The sequence below is a fragment of the Callorhinchus milii genome, unplaced genomic scaffold, assembly GCF_018977255.1.
Source record: "Callorhinchus milii isolate IMCB2004 unplaced genomic scaffold, IMCB_Cmil_1.0 Scaffold2, whole genome shotgun sequence".
Lineage (NCBI taxonomy): Eukaryota > Metazoa > Chordata > Chondrichthyes > Chimaeriformes > Callorhinchidae > Callorhinchus > Callorhinchus milii.
Window position 1 is genome coordinate 14,625,125 of NW_024704743.1, and position 12,982 is coordinate 14,638,106.

General features: G+C 37.6%; 1 protein-coding gene across 18 annotated transcripts in view; it reads right to left on the bottom strand.

Annotated features, from left to right (window-relative positions):
- LOC103181530 (cAMP-regulated phosphoprotein 21) overlaps positions 1 to 12,982 on the bottom strand; it is a 275,084-nt gene that overhangs the window by 84,985 nt on the left and 177,117 nt on the right. For 16 of the 18 annotated variants that reach the window (XM_042332062.1, XM_007898065.2, XM_042332063.1 and 13 more), the window contains one exon: positions 1,204 to 1,370. The gene's annotated coding sequence lies outside the window, so the exon portion shown is untranslated. Of the gene's footprint in view, positions 1 to 1,203; positions 1,371 to 1,484; positions 1,509 to 3,337; positions 3,519 to 12,982 lie in introns of those variants that run through there. The other 2 variants (XM_007898069.2, XM_007898068.2) reach the window with 2 other exon arrangements.

The following is a 12,982-nucleotide window of genomic DNA, read 5'->3' on the forward strand; positions in this document are numbered from 1 at the left end:
TTGAAAGGCTATTTTGAGTTCCAGATGAAACTCAATTACACAATGAGTTAAAAAGCCAGCATGATTTTTTAGCTGAGTTATTAAACATTTATATTCATTTACAGACAACTGTAGTGTAGGAATAAAAATCCAGAGCTAGAACTTCAAATGCAAAAAGCAGACTGCACACACCTCATCATAAATCTGTATTGCAAGCTTATAAACTAGAATGTTTTTGAAATGTTGCTACACCAAGCTTTAAACAATTTTATACAAGGCACGTTTTGCATGAATTCCCGAGATAAATAAAGCCCAATTTAGAAGTTGGTGATCAGACATATTCTAGATGGCAAAACAGTTATTAGAAATAAATCTACCTTTCGGGCGTCAATAGCTAATGGTGACCAATTTTGAGGGTGTCTTAATGTTTAAAACACTTTGTAGGATAAATGCTTTTATTAACTACTACATATAGAGATGCTTATAATGAATCATATTTGTAGCAAATGCATGGAAATTGGAATAGAATGAATCATAATTTGCATACTTCCAAGCACGTCTTGGTTAAGAAATAGATCTATTGATTTAATTTCAACAAACAAATGTAACAATTAATGTAATCAATACTGCAAAGCTATTATATTGTTAAAAGGGTCTCATTGCTGTCAAATCTAGGGTACATGGATTTTTTTTTGCTTAGATTTCAGATTTTATAATTTATGATTCTGTACATTTTTAGCATAGTTTAAATCATTTATTTAGCACATTGTTTAAGACCAGAAAACAAAATATCTGAATAAATGGAGAAGCATAGAAGTTACAGATTTAAATGCACACCAATCGTCTCAGAATTCTGTCTTCTTGAATAAAAGTAATGACTTATAGCATTGACATTTTACAACATGGAAATGTTGTTTTAGGAACCCCAAACCCAATCCATTAATAAAAAAATTATTGTTACTTAATTTCACAAAAACAATGAGAAAAGACCGTGATCTTTATTTAACTCTGCTGATCTGAAAATCGCTTCCCAATGACCTATGCATGTAGGTTTATGATACAGTAGAATTTAAGCACACCTGTGGTATGAATTCAACATGGGTGATGATTAGATAACATACAATATTTTGAAAACAATTAACAATGCCACTGATTCATATGCAGCTTGAAAACATTCCTCTGCCCGTATAATCCAAAAAGCAACCTACTAGAAAGGAAAGTTACCTTCGGTATGGGTCTTCGGTGATGGTTGATGCTTTCTATCTGATGCTGTTCACTTGCGAGATCAACACGGCTGAACAATAACAAAGCGAGTCCCATGTCCTCATCAACAGTCCAAAATGACGACCTCCATGTTGTTCCCAAAGAGGATCTGATGGACCACCATCAACCTGAAAGAATGACAAAAATAATAGGAGGGTTAAAGAAAGACAGAATACAGTCAGGTCTCCTGCACTAGTGACCTGCTTGAAGCAAATCTGCTTCACAGTTTGAATTAGCTCCACCTGTCTCAAACTGCTTGCTGCCTCTCTAATAAAGGCACAGAACGGCTGTTCAATCATAGCAGCTCCTACGCAAAGAGCTAAATTTAACAAATATTTTACATCGAAAGATTACGCATTTCTACTTGTATGCTGCTGCTTCCATTGAAGTGCTTGTAAGAAGGAACGTATCTGTGTAATGATCACCTAACTTGAAATAGAATCCTTTTTAGCACTCAAAGCTTCTCCAGGCACATTAAATCATTTCCATCAGTTTTCTACAATTACAGTATTCTTGCATCATACAATACTTTGACAGATAATTCTCGGGTATGAAATTTTGTTCACGCCCACTTTACCAAGTATAAAAGGTCTTAGAGTGTACATAAAAAGTAATGAATGAATGCTCTTTGCCACTATGTTGCTAGAATAACAAGTATCACTAACAACATAAAATGACCACAAAGAACTTACAAGTCATTTACAAGTCATATGGGTCATCCACAGCAGCACAAAACCATGTAACTTTGTCACAGATCCTCGATTTTCAGTATCGAAACTTAGAGCATTAGATACACTGATTTGACTACAACTGACTTGAGCACTTCCAATTTGGCCACAATCAGTGCAGCAAACCGAATGCCTGGCATTCACAGGAATTGCTGTGCATAAACAAGGCTGTGGAATCAAACTTTTAAGAATAAAATTATCAATATGTTGTTTCAAATCATCTGCTTTAAACAATACTTTTGAAGCTATTTTGACTTTCCTGTTAAACACCGCACTGTAACAGGCCTGAAGCAATTTGCAGTATAAATTAAGAGTCAACATTCATTTATAGTTATGCACAGTTCACGACTTGCTCACAAAACCTCTAACAGTTTGCTTACAAACATGAATCATAGTCATTGAGAGGAATGACTGAGAATAGAATCATTAATGGTGGGTACAATGTGACGTTTTTCGGTTGAACTAACACCTTTCGGTATTCAATCCATTTGTAATCACATTGTGTGAACAACTGGTCAGACACTATCAAGATAGGAAAGACAACAACTATCCAGAACAAAAGAAATCCGTTTTGCCACCATTTTTTATTACAGCACTTTGACTTGTTACTACTGCAGCAAGCTGAATACAACAATATCTAGATATATTACATACATGTTACAAACACTGCCAAGATCTGTTTGTTACTAAAACAAACATTAAAATAATAAAAATAATAACAATAATAATCTTGCATTTGATATAGAGTCTTATCACGTCGTTGAGGTGGCTGAAAGTGCTTCACAGAATATATTGTCAAGTGGATTGACTGTTTTTTGTGGGTAAAACAACACTAAAAATATATCAAAATATATACTAAAAATATATGTTAACAGAAGCTTGAGTTTAAAATAATGAATGTGCATGTTTAGTACAACGCAGAACAAACACTTTGGGTGGTTAATAATAAAATCCATTTCTAGCTACCATCCGATCGATGACTCATCTTCAATGACAAGTCTCTCTCACATTGAATAGGTCAGGGAACTCAGAAGTTCCTTCAAAAATCTTCCTAATGCATTTACAGTGTGAAAAACATTAACAAAAAAAAGTTGACATTCAGTGACAAATCAGGAATAAGGACCACCCTTACAGTACAGATACTGAAGCCAGTTAGACAACATACTGTGCAAATATCTGCTAGAACATGAGTCATCTTACAAATATTCATTCTGTACTGTGGGGAAGAATCATACGTAAGATGTAATAAAGAAATCCATAACAGTGGGGTAACAACTTAAATGGGAGCAAAATGGTCTCATTCGTCAGGAAACAAGGGACATTTTTTGGACTGAGAATGAAACAAAATTACTCTCTCAACCACTCACCCCTGTCTTTGTATCTCAATCACTCGCTCTCTCTTTTTCTCTCACACACTTTTTCGCACCCACTTTCTCCCCCTCTCTCACACGCTCTCTTGTATACATGTTACAAACACTGCCAAGTGAATCTGTTTGCTACTAAAAGAAACATTAAAATAATGATAATTTTGCATTTGATACAGCACCTTATTAATTATTCTCTTACTCCCCCCCTCTCACACCCTCTCTTCCCCCACACACTCTCCCTCCTCTCTCAATCACTCTTTCCTTCCACCCTCTCTCTTTCCCTCCCTCTTTCTGAAATACTCTATCACTCCCTTTCTCTCCCCCACAAAGACTCTCTTTCCCCTCTCACACTCTCTCTCTCTTTATGTCACCCTCCTTATCCCTGATTCTTTTTCTTCCCCGCTCACTCACGCTCTCTCTCTTGTCCTCTATCTATCAATCACTCTCTGTCAATCACTCTCTCCCCCTCTCACACACTCTCTTTCCCTCTCTCAATTACTCTCTCACTCCCACTCTCTCCGACTCTCTCTCATTCACTCTCTCTGCTCTCTCCCACCCTCTCCGCTTCTTTCTCTTCCCCCACTCCCTCACACTCTCTCTCGAGAAGAATCTCTCTTTCTCCCCCTCGCCAATCACTCTCTCAATCACTCCATTTCAATCACTCTCTCCCTCGCCCTCTCACTCTCTTTCCCTCTCTCAATTACTCTCTCTCACTCCCCCTCTCTCCCACTCTCTCTCAATCACTATCTCTCTCTTCCTCCGTTTTTTTCCTCTCCCCTTCTCTGTCGATCACTCGGCCCGAGACCATTTCCAACTTCGGGCCTTCTGCTCAATCCCTCCTCAGCGAACCATCCTCTCATGGCAGAGGCAGGAGTCGGCTGTTGGTAAGGACGCGGTGGATAATGAGATCTGCTTGACTTCTCCTCAGCTTGGGAGGGACGCCCTGACAGACTGCAGCAATAGGCTGCTATTATTTCCATTTCCCACACGCGCCATGTCCTCCCAAACAGCAGCTCCTGCCGCTGCTAAGAAACCACGGTTCCCCAGGAGGGAGAGAACGGGCCGGCCTGAAGTTGGAAATGGCCTTGGGCCGGATTAAACCATTCCCCGGGCCGGATGCAGCCCATGGGCCTCCTGTTGGACCACACTGTCTTAGACTATGTAATTCCAAGTTCCGTCGTGGGGCTTGAACCTGCACCCTCTGATTTAGAGGCGAGAGTGATACCATTGAGCCAAGCTGACACACATTAATAATCTCTTTCTATCAATCACTGAGAAAAGGAGAAAAAGACCTGAAGACAGCTCCAAAGCAAGTGTATAAAGTAATAATAATCCTTGCATTTGATACAGCATCTGACCTCACATCGGCGAGACGTCTAAAAGCACTTCATAGGATTGACTATATATTTTGTGGGCAAAACGCCCACAAAGGTATGTTGTAAGAAAGGAGAAAATCAAATTATATTCCTCAAACAATGTTGTTGGATCAACTGAAAAATGTATTATTTTGTCATATTCAAACTATCCAACTTTTGATTAACAATATAACTTACATTTATATAGCTGCTTTCACATTGGGAGGACGATTCAAAACACTCAACCAAACAACGGTTCGAATAAGTTGTATGAAGGAGGATGTCCATGGATTGAAATTGCAATCTAAACTTCTTTCAACCTGCCTGGGATCGGATTTAATACAATTATTTACGCCACATGATATATATATATATTTCAGTAAATGGAAATGCTTTTGTATTATCCATGGAAAAGCTTAGCTCTAAAGTAGGTATTTAATATCGGAGTATTTCTATAGTAAGCTCCAAGTCATCTTCGGATACACTAAATGATGGGATAGTAATCTGAAAAATGGATCATGCACTGCAGAAGGATTTTTGATTTATGACATCAAAGCAGCAAAGCGAATCTATCTGGCGTCCCGTAGAGTATTGGTTAGAGCACTCGCCAGAGGACCCACGTTCATTTCCCGGGCAGGGCAAAACCTTAGGCATGTTTCCTTACGCTACACGCTTCTATTTTCCTTGGAGTAAATAGGAACCCAGTTGTTAGTCAATTGGCGGATCACTAATAATAATCCCTCCAAAACCAAACAAACAAAAATTTGGTCACTCAATCCACGACTGTTTTTAGGAGACTGCTGTACGCAATTGGTAGCTGCATTTCACCCACAAAATACACAGCCAATTCACTTTACAGTAATATTCTGTGAAGCCCTTTGAGGTGTCTCAAGGATGTGATAAGGTGCTATATCAAATGCAAGGATTATTCTTATTTTTATCTAAAATAATAGTGATGAGTATTCAAGGTTATCTTAACTTGAAAGGACTAATATTCAGGTCTTCATAAGGCTTGAGGTGAAAGCTCTACCTCCAAGGATTTGACTGTTAAGAAATAGACATCGATTTTAAGATAACTATCTTCCTTTTCAATTATCAATTATTCATGTTTGTAACAAGGTTTTAAGCAAACTGAGAATGTTGTCATAAAATGCTGCAACCTGGTCTATTTAGCTATTCTTTTCAAGTTAATTTACACTATAACAACGCTATATTTTGTAGCTTCATTTACGAGAACAATTTGATTATTCCTTCGTGCAAGAGGAACGTCCTAGAGTGATGATCTACATCGTACAATGCTTTGGCTACATTTGCAGATAATTGAAAATTCAATACCGGAGTTCTGTAGGAGGGAGATAGGCAGAGATTGGAGAACAGATCATCTTCTCTGTTAGACTGGGAATGGCTGGCAGTAGCTAGTGATCTTTTCTTTACAAAAACACAGGAATGAAAATAAATAGGAAAATTATATATGCTTCCAGCGCCTTGGGACGTCCTCCCGACATGAAATGTAATTTTGTTGTCGTTGTTATGTTTTCTACCATTTCGCCCAAAAATATCTAGTCAATTCACTTTACAGTATAATCTATGAAGTGCTTTGAGAAATCTTAAATATGTGATAAGGCGCTATATCAAATGCAAGGACTATTATTATTATTATTATTATTATTATTATTATCATATTCAGATCACTGAATTTATATTATCTTTTTATAAAGGAAATAAATATTTGTTGGCAATGTGTCCGATAGATCCAACTTCAATGTTGGATCTATCTTAAGCTTCTCCAAACTTAAGTTGCACTGGGATAACAGTTATGAAGTGCTGGCTAATTTTCAGGTGCTTAGAAATGCCAGGTTTTGTTTGCCCAAACAAATAAAGTTAGAGACCAAGAATCGTGGGGGAGGGGGTTGGAGCAGAGAAAGAGAATTTAACGTGATGATTGTCACTGGTGACAATAATTATCACAGGTATTGAATTGGCGATCATTATTATCTCATGATTAACAACTGGCTTGAGGCTGAAAACCTTTCCAACTTTGGGAAATGGTTTTTCCTTTCAGTCCTTTCAGCAATGTATTGCTGCATTTTTCTTAAAACCATGTAATCGAATTTAATTGTTTTTTATTCTAACTTCAGTTTTTGTTTTATAATTATTTGGAGACGAGTATCTCGCAAAGAAGAGCGAAATTCAATTTAAGATTTTTCAGAGTGGTCAACAGAAAATGATTGAAATGTAAAGTATACGGGAATGGAAATATCATTATGAACCCAAAGGGCCCCACGTTCATCTATTTTATAAGTCTGTCCTTTTCTTAAAGGAGAATGATGTATAGAGACAATTCAGGTTTAAGTAAGAGGAGCAAAAAAAAACATGAGCCTCATCACAATGCCCAAAGGAATCAGAAGAGCGAGGTCTTATTCAGCACAGTGAGAAATAGCCTGTGTTATTCATCACAACAATGTTCCATTTGAACACTCCAGAAATGAAGGGCAGAAGAACAATAGCATTCAATAATATTAGTCATTTCTAGAATTATTGTTATAGATAGTTATGGTTCAGAGAGGGAAAAAAAATACCTTTTTAGAAATATGAATGCAAATACAAAAATAGAACTGAAGCTTAACATGCTTTATCATAGGTTTTATCGCCCACAAAATACACTATCAATCCACTTTACAGTATATTCTGTGAAGTGCTTTGAGACGTGTCTAAAACGTGATAAGGCATTATATCCAATGCAAGGATTATTATTTACCAGAAGTCTAATCATGCTTTAACCACTTTTGGTGAGTTCATATTTACTAGCTCTTGGAACTCCAGCAAATATCCCAAGTTCGACAGAAGACTGATTCATGTATATTAATACTGCATTATAGTTAATTCCCAAATGGCTTTTTACTTGCTGTGAACTGTTAAAGGCGACTCAATATCTTAATGCTAATGACATGCTCGGCTAGAATATAATTTTAGGTTTTAAAACTGTAAAATGAAAGCGGGAAACTAATGCAGCCTTCAGTTGTGTGCAAAAGACTTTTTTCTGACACAGATATGTGCTGTATGTGGTATACTTGTGAAGGCTATATCATCAGGTTATTAGTTTTAAGTGCATAGGGAAAGGGGACATTATCATGCACTACATTTTTTCTTTTGATTATTATGAATTGATTTTATTGTACAATTCATTTTTAAGAAAACAAAAAAATCCACTTCTCTAAACCAGAATAAAAATGTTTTCTAATNAAAAATATTTCAACTAATTTTGTTTGAATTATTTTATTATTTAAAGATGGAAGCCATATTCCTTGGCTCACGTCAATGTCTTCTCACCTGTGGCTCCATACTCCTTAATCTCCCTGACCTATCCCTCAGACATACTGAACCCGTGCGTATCCGAGATGTCAGGTTGGATCCCCAACTGTCCTTCCTACCGCACATCAAGTCTCTGACGAGGACCGCTCCCCTCTACCTCCACCACACTGCCCGCCTCTGATCGTACCTCACACCTAATACAACTGAAGCCCTTATCCACACATTCGTCACTTCTCAGCTTGATTATTCCAATCCCCTCCTCGCTGGTCTCCTCAGCTCCACTATTCATTAAATCCAATTCATTGAAAACTCTGCTGTCTGTATCCTCTCCCACACCAAACTCTATACCCCCATCGCGCAGTCCACTAGCTTCCTATTACCGAACAGATCTATTACAAGATCCTCACATTCACATGCCAACTATTCCATGCCCTGGTACCTCCCTACCTCTCTGACCTGCTTACTCCCCACTCCACCACCTGCTTTTGCTTAGCTAATCCTTTCCCATTCTCCATCGGTGGCTGTGCTTTCAGCCACTAAGCCCTGAAACTATGGAATTCTCTGCCTCAGTACTTCTGGCTTCACTCCTTCTTCCCCATCTCCAGAACACACCAGAAGACATTCCTCCTCTCCTCGGCTCAGTGTCAAGCTCTGCTGTTGTTATGTGCTCTGAGATGTTACCCGGCTATATAAATGCAAGTTTTTATTGTATCTAAAAAAAAAATTCTTGTTAATTTTCCATTTGGCTTCTGTGAACAGGGCTTGGAGCACTTCAGTAACAGAGAGAGTGACATAAGCTACATTGAACTACTGCATCCTTTGCTGATGAAAATGGGCTCCATTGAATAGGTTGAGAATGAGAAGACATTATACGTTCTCCTCTCTTCCATAAATGTATTTTAATTCAAACAAGTTTCCTCTCTATACTATATCTCTTTCTGCCTTTTAGTTTTCATTTCAGCCTTTAAGAGTTCCAAAGTACAACAGAAATAAGGTAAAATAAAAGTATAGAATGTGTTTTGCACAAGAGATATTGATAAAATCTATTGTACATTTTGAAACTACTGGAGCTGCTAAGAAATGACTAGGAACGTATCCAAAGAGGATGATAAAGGTGCAACAACAACAACTTGCGCCCTTTACACTGAGTCATGTCTTGGAGCACTTAAGTGCAACATTTCATAAAGAACTGAAAGTAGTGTGGAGAAAGGAGAGCTTTCTGAGAAGTGCAAAATGCTAAGATCAAAATCACATAGAAAATACTCTAGAAGAATGTCAGAAACTGGCTGGAAAACAAACAACTTCAGCAAGACACTGACAATATCTTTCTGGCTGAATTGTAATCCAGTTATCTTCAAAATTTCTTTCATGTATGCCAATTAATGTTGAAACCTTAAAATACATGGAAACAACAATCACAAGAGCCAGTATTTGACACAAAACAAAGCCTTCCCTTGCAAAATTTGCGAAAAGTGTGAATGTTGGCTTTAAAAACTGCTGAATTACAAAATAGAAAATAGCTTACAGTTTTTTTTCCCCCAGTTTCATCTCTGGTAAGAAATAATGAATAGGTCAGAAAGGTTGAACAATTACCTCCAAATAGCACACACTTTCAATATACTGCGGCAAAAAACTTTCCAGCCTTGCAGGAACATTTAATAAGATTCCAGACAAGACAATGATGGTGTTCAGCTCCAGATGTATTAAGATCTCTCAAATGAATTAGAAGTTTGTTTTCCATATCATTTTAAGCAACTTTACTTTTTTATGAACACCAGCAGTGGTGTTCCCAAGTCTGAGCTCTTACCAATCTATGGCTAAACTCTGGGAAACGATAAAGAAGGGTGGCCTCTCTGGGAAAAGAGAATGCGTACTCATACCTATAAGTCTCAGAGAGACAAATTCAAAGCATACCTAGGGGGAATTCTCAGTAGTTTTGTTTGGAGATTTAAGCATGGCGGTAAATTTGGTGTACATCAGATTCCCCATTGACCAAAAGAAATTAATTAATTTACACAGAGCCCCAGGTCTCCTTCCAGCCTGCACGATTCCTGCATGAAGATAAACAACCAAATCTAATCCTAGTCTTCACAAGATTAGTTCAGATTAAGAAGATCCCATCGTCCTTACAGAATACCCATTGAATCATCTTCTCATCACAGCATCAAAGAACCATAGACAATGAAGGATGCGATTCAGTCTATCAGGTCTACACCAAAAGAGCAAGCAGTTCATTCAGTACCACTACCCTAACCCCATACCTATTCAAATCGTTATTTTCATATACCACTTACAGTCAGAAGGACAACCTATCAAATCCGTACAACCTATCAAATCTGTACAGAGTTTGCAGCATCAAGTTTTTTTTAAAGTGAGTCTAGTGTCCTGTTCTCTTGTTCTGCTGTAATGATACATTATAAAGTATGTTTCTGGATTTATTTTAAATTCTGCTGCCACTCTTTTCAACTCATTCACCAGGAGATATACACAAGTACTGTGTTCTGACTCCTTCAATTGGATTTGTGTTGATGACTTAACTTGAATCCAAAAGTGACTCCAGCTTCCCATGTCTGCCCACTATTCACCCAATCAATCTCAAACCCTCTCCTGGTTAGAGATCACAAAAAGGACTGAATGAAGAAGTGTCCTTTGCTCATTTTATCTCATTCTTCCAGAACATCCTACAGGCTTTCCAAAATAGGGAACACAGTGGGAGATCGGATAATCAAGGTTTCACTGTACCTTAAACTATATGCAATTGAGATCCTTAGACTAAACAGCAGTGAATTGGAATCCTGATCATTTTATTTTGCATGATCCTGAATATTTAGCACTATATTTGGGCATATGCCTACAAAATACACTGTCACTCCACTTTACCATATATTCTGTAAAGACATCATCCTAACGTGAAAGACACTATTTAAAAATGTTTTTTCCTTTTTGTTGACAATTTATAGATATATCAAAGGCAAGGATTATTTTATTATTATCCTTATAGTGGATTCTCAATTATTCATCCTTCCAATGATCCACAGAATCACAATCGTAACACACAAACATTCATTTCTGAGATTTGCAACCGGGTGTCTGACACATGCAGAACCCACCCCCATTGCTTAAGAGTATCCAATTGAAACTGAGAATTCCATGCATTACACCTATACATGGAAATCCCAGAGGGTGGACTCTCTCCCTGGAGAGATGCATCTGCTTATATAATTCCAGAAAGTATTAGGTGCAGGTTGACAAAGATCAAGGCTTGGGGACCCCAGAGTGTGCGTTGGGGTACTGCTGGAGTCTATCCAGCTAAAACCGCATAGCTTGCCATTGATATCACTGTCCGGCAAGCTTTCCCGCTGCTTTTCCAGCTAGGACCACCCTACACATTAGGGCTTTGGCTTGTAGGGTTAACAGAACCTGAATATCTGAAAACTAACTGCCAAAGTATTTGTCAATTTAAGCTCAAGTACCTAAAGCAATTTTAAAATGAACGTGAACTATCTCTGAATGGTAAATTGACAGCTTTAAATATATGATCAATAAAGAAAGTCTTTAACGTTGATTTCTTCTAATTTCCTCTAGAAAACTGGTGTTACAAATGTTAATCGCAGATCCCAGTTACAAGGCACGGCAAATCTGAAAATAATTGGGATGAGAATCATTGTAAAGGTCAGTGCAGCGGCACTGGCCTGGATTACAAATAAACAGAAGTCCCTAGCAGTTGCTGCTTAAACCCTGCCAATTTCATCAGCCAGCTAATTTTCCATACTGAAGATCACTGAAACATATGTTCATAATAATTCCTCTTATTCCATATGTTAACAGAATTGAAGCAACATTTACTTACATCACTTTAAATTCACTAAGTGCAGCTATCTACTAAAAATCTGACACTTGCTCTGATTTTATATCAGGCTTTCGGTTACTTCATCCTTATACACACCCTTAGAACATGCCAACCCCAACCTCCATATTCCTTCAATTAGGAGATTATCTGGAAGACAGGATGATTAGAATTGATTTCATTCCACAAAGTTTTTATTCACAATGGTTGGAATTTTATTGATACAATGAAATGAAAGTCAAAACTGAGCAGGAAATATAGCTTTCAAATACTTCAACAGATGGGATCATCAGATGGTACCTCAGCCCTGCATTTGAGCCTTGAGCTTTTCCCACAAGTATATCTGTCATTTTTAATTGAAAGAAGCAAACGTGGGTGTCCACACATGAAACAGAAGTTCACAATTTAATTGTTGATACATACAGCTCATCTCATCTATTTTCATAGGATGACTCACTGCTACAAGAAAGGAAGAAACACAACTTTGATTTGTACCAAAAAAAAATCCGGAACTAATGTAGCTACAATGCAATAGAATTTACATTTATATAGCACCTTTCGCAGTGGGAGGATATCTCAAAGCACTTGAGATTGTTAGATGCATACACCAGCTGGGGTTGGAGCTGAAGGGGCAAAAAACCAAAAGTACAACCAAAAAGGTATTCATTGAATGAGGGGAGAGAGGGAGTGATTCATGGGAATGGAGATCCAGAGAATGGGCGTGGAATGACTAAAATCAGCAGTATTTAAAGAAGGATGATAATACTCAAACAAAAAGAATAAATATTCTAAAATATTAGGATATAAAACTGAGAATTTAGTTTAATATCCTGCTCAGGTAATCTTGAAAGTACAAACAATTTTATTTTCAAAAGCAGAGTTTAATTCAGTAATCTTAGAAAATTAGACAATTAAAGGTGAAAGCAAAGTCTAAAGGCAGTGAAAGATTTTCTTACACTCATAACTCCAGTGACCTCTGTTTCAGAGAAGACCACTGATGCTCCATTGAACTTAACAAAGGAAGGGGTACATTTTGAAGTCAGAGTCATTCCAGAGCCGTCAGATACTATGTTCAGTGCTGCCGAATAAACAGCAATAATTTGTCCACACTAAACTTTGCCAGGATATTGC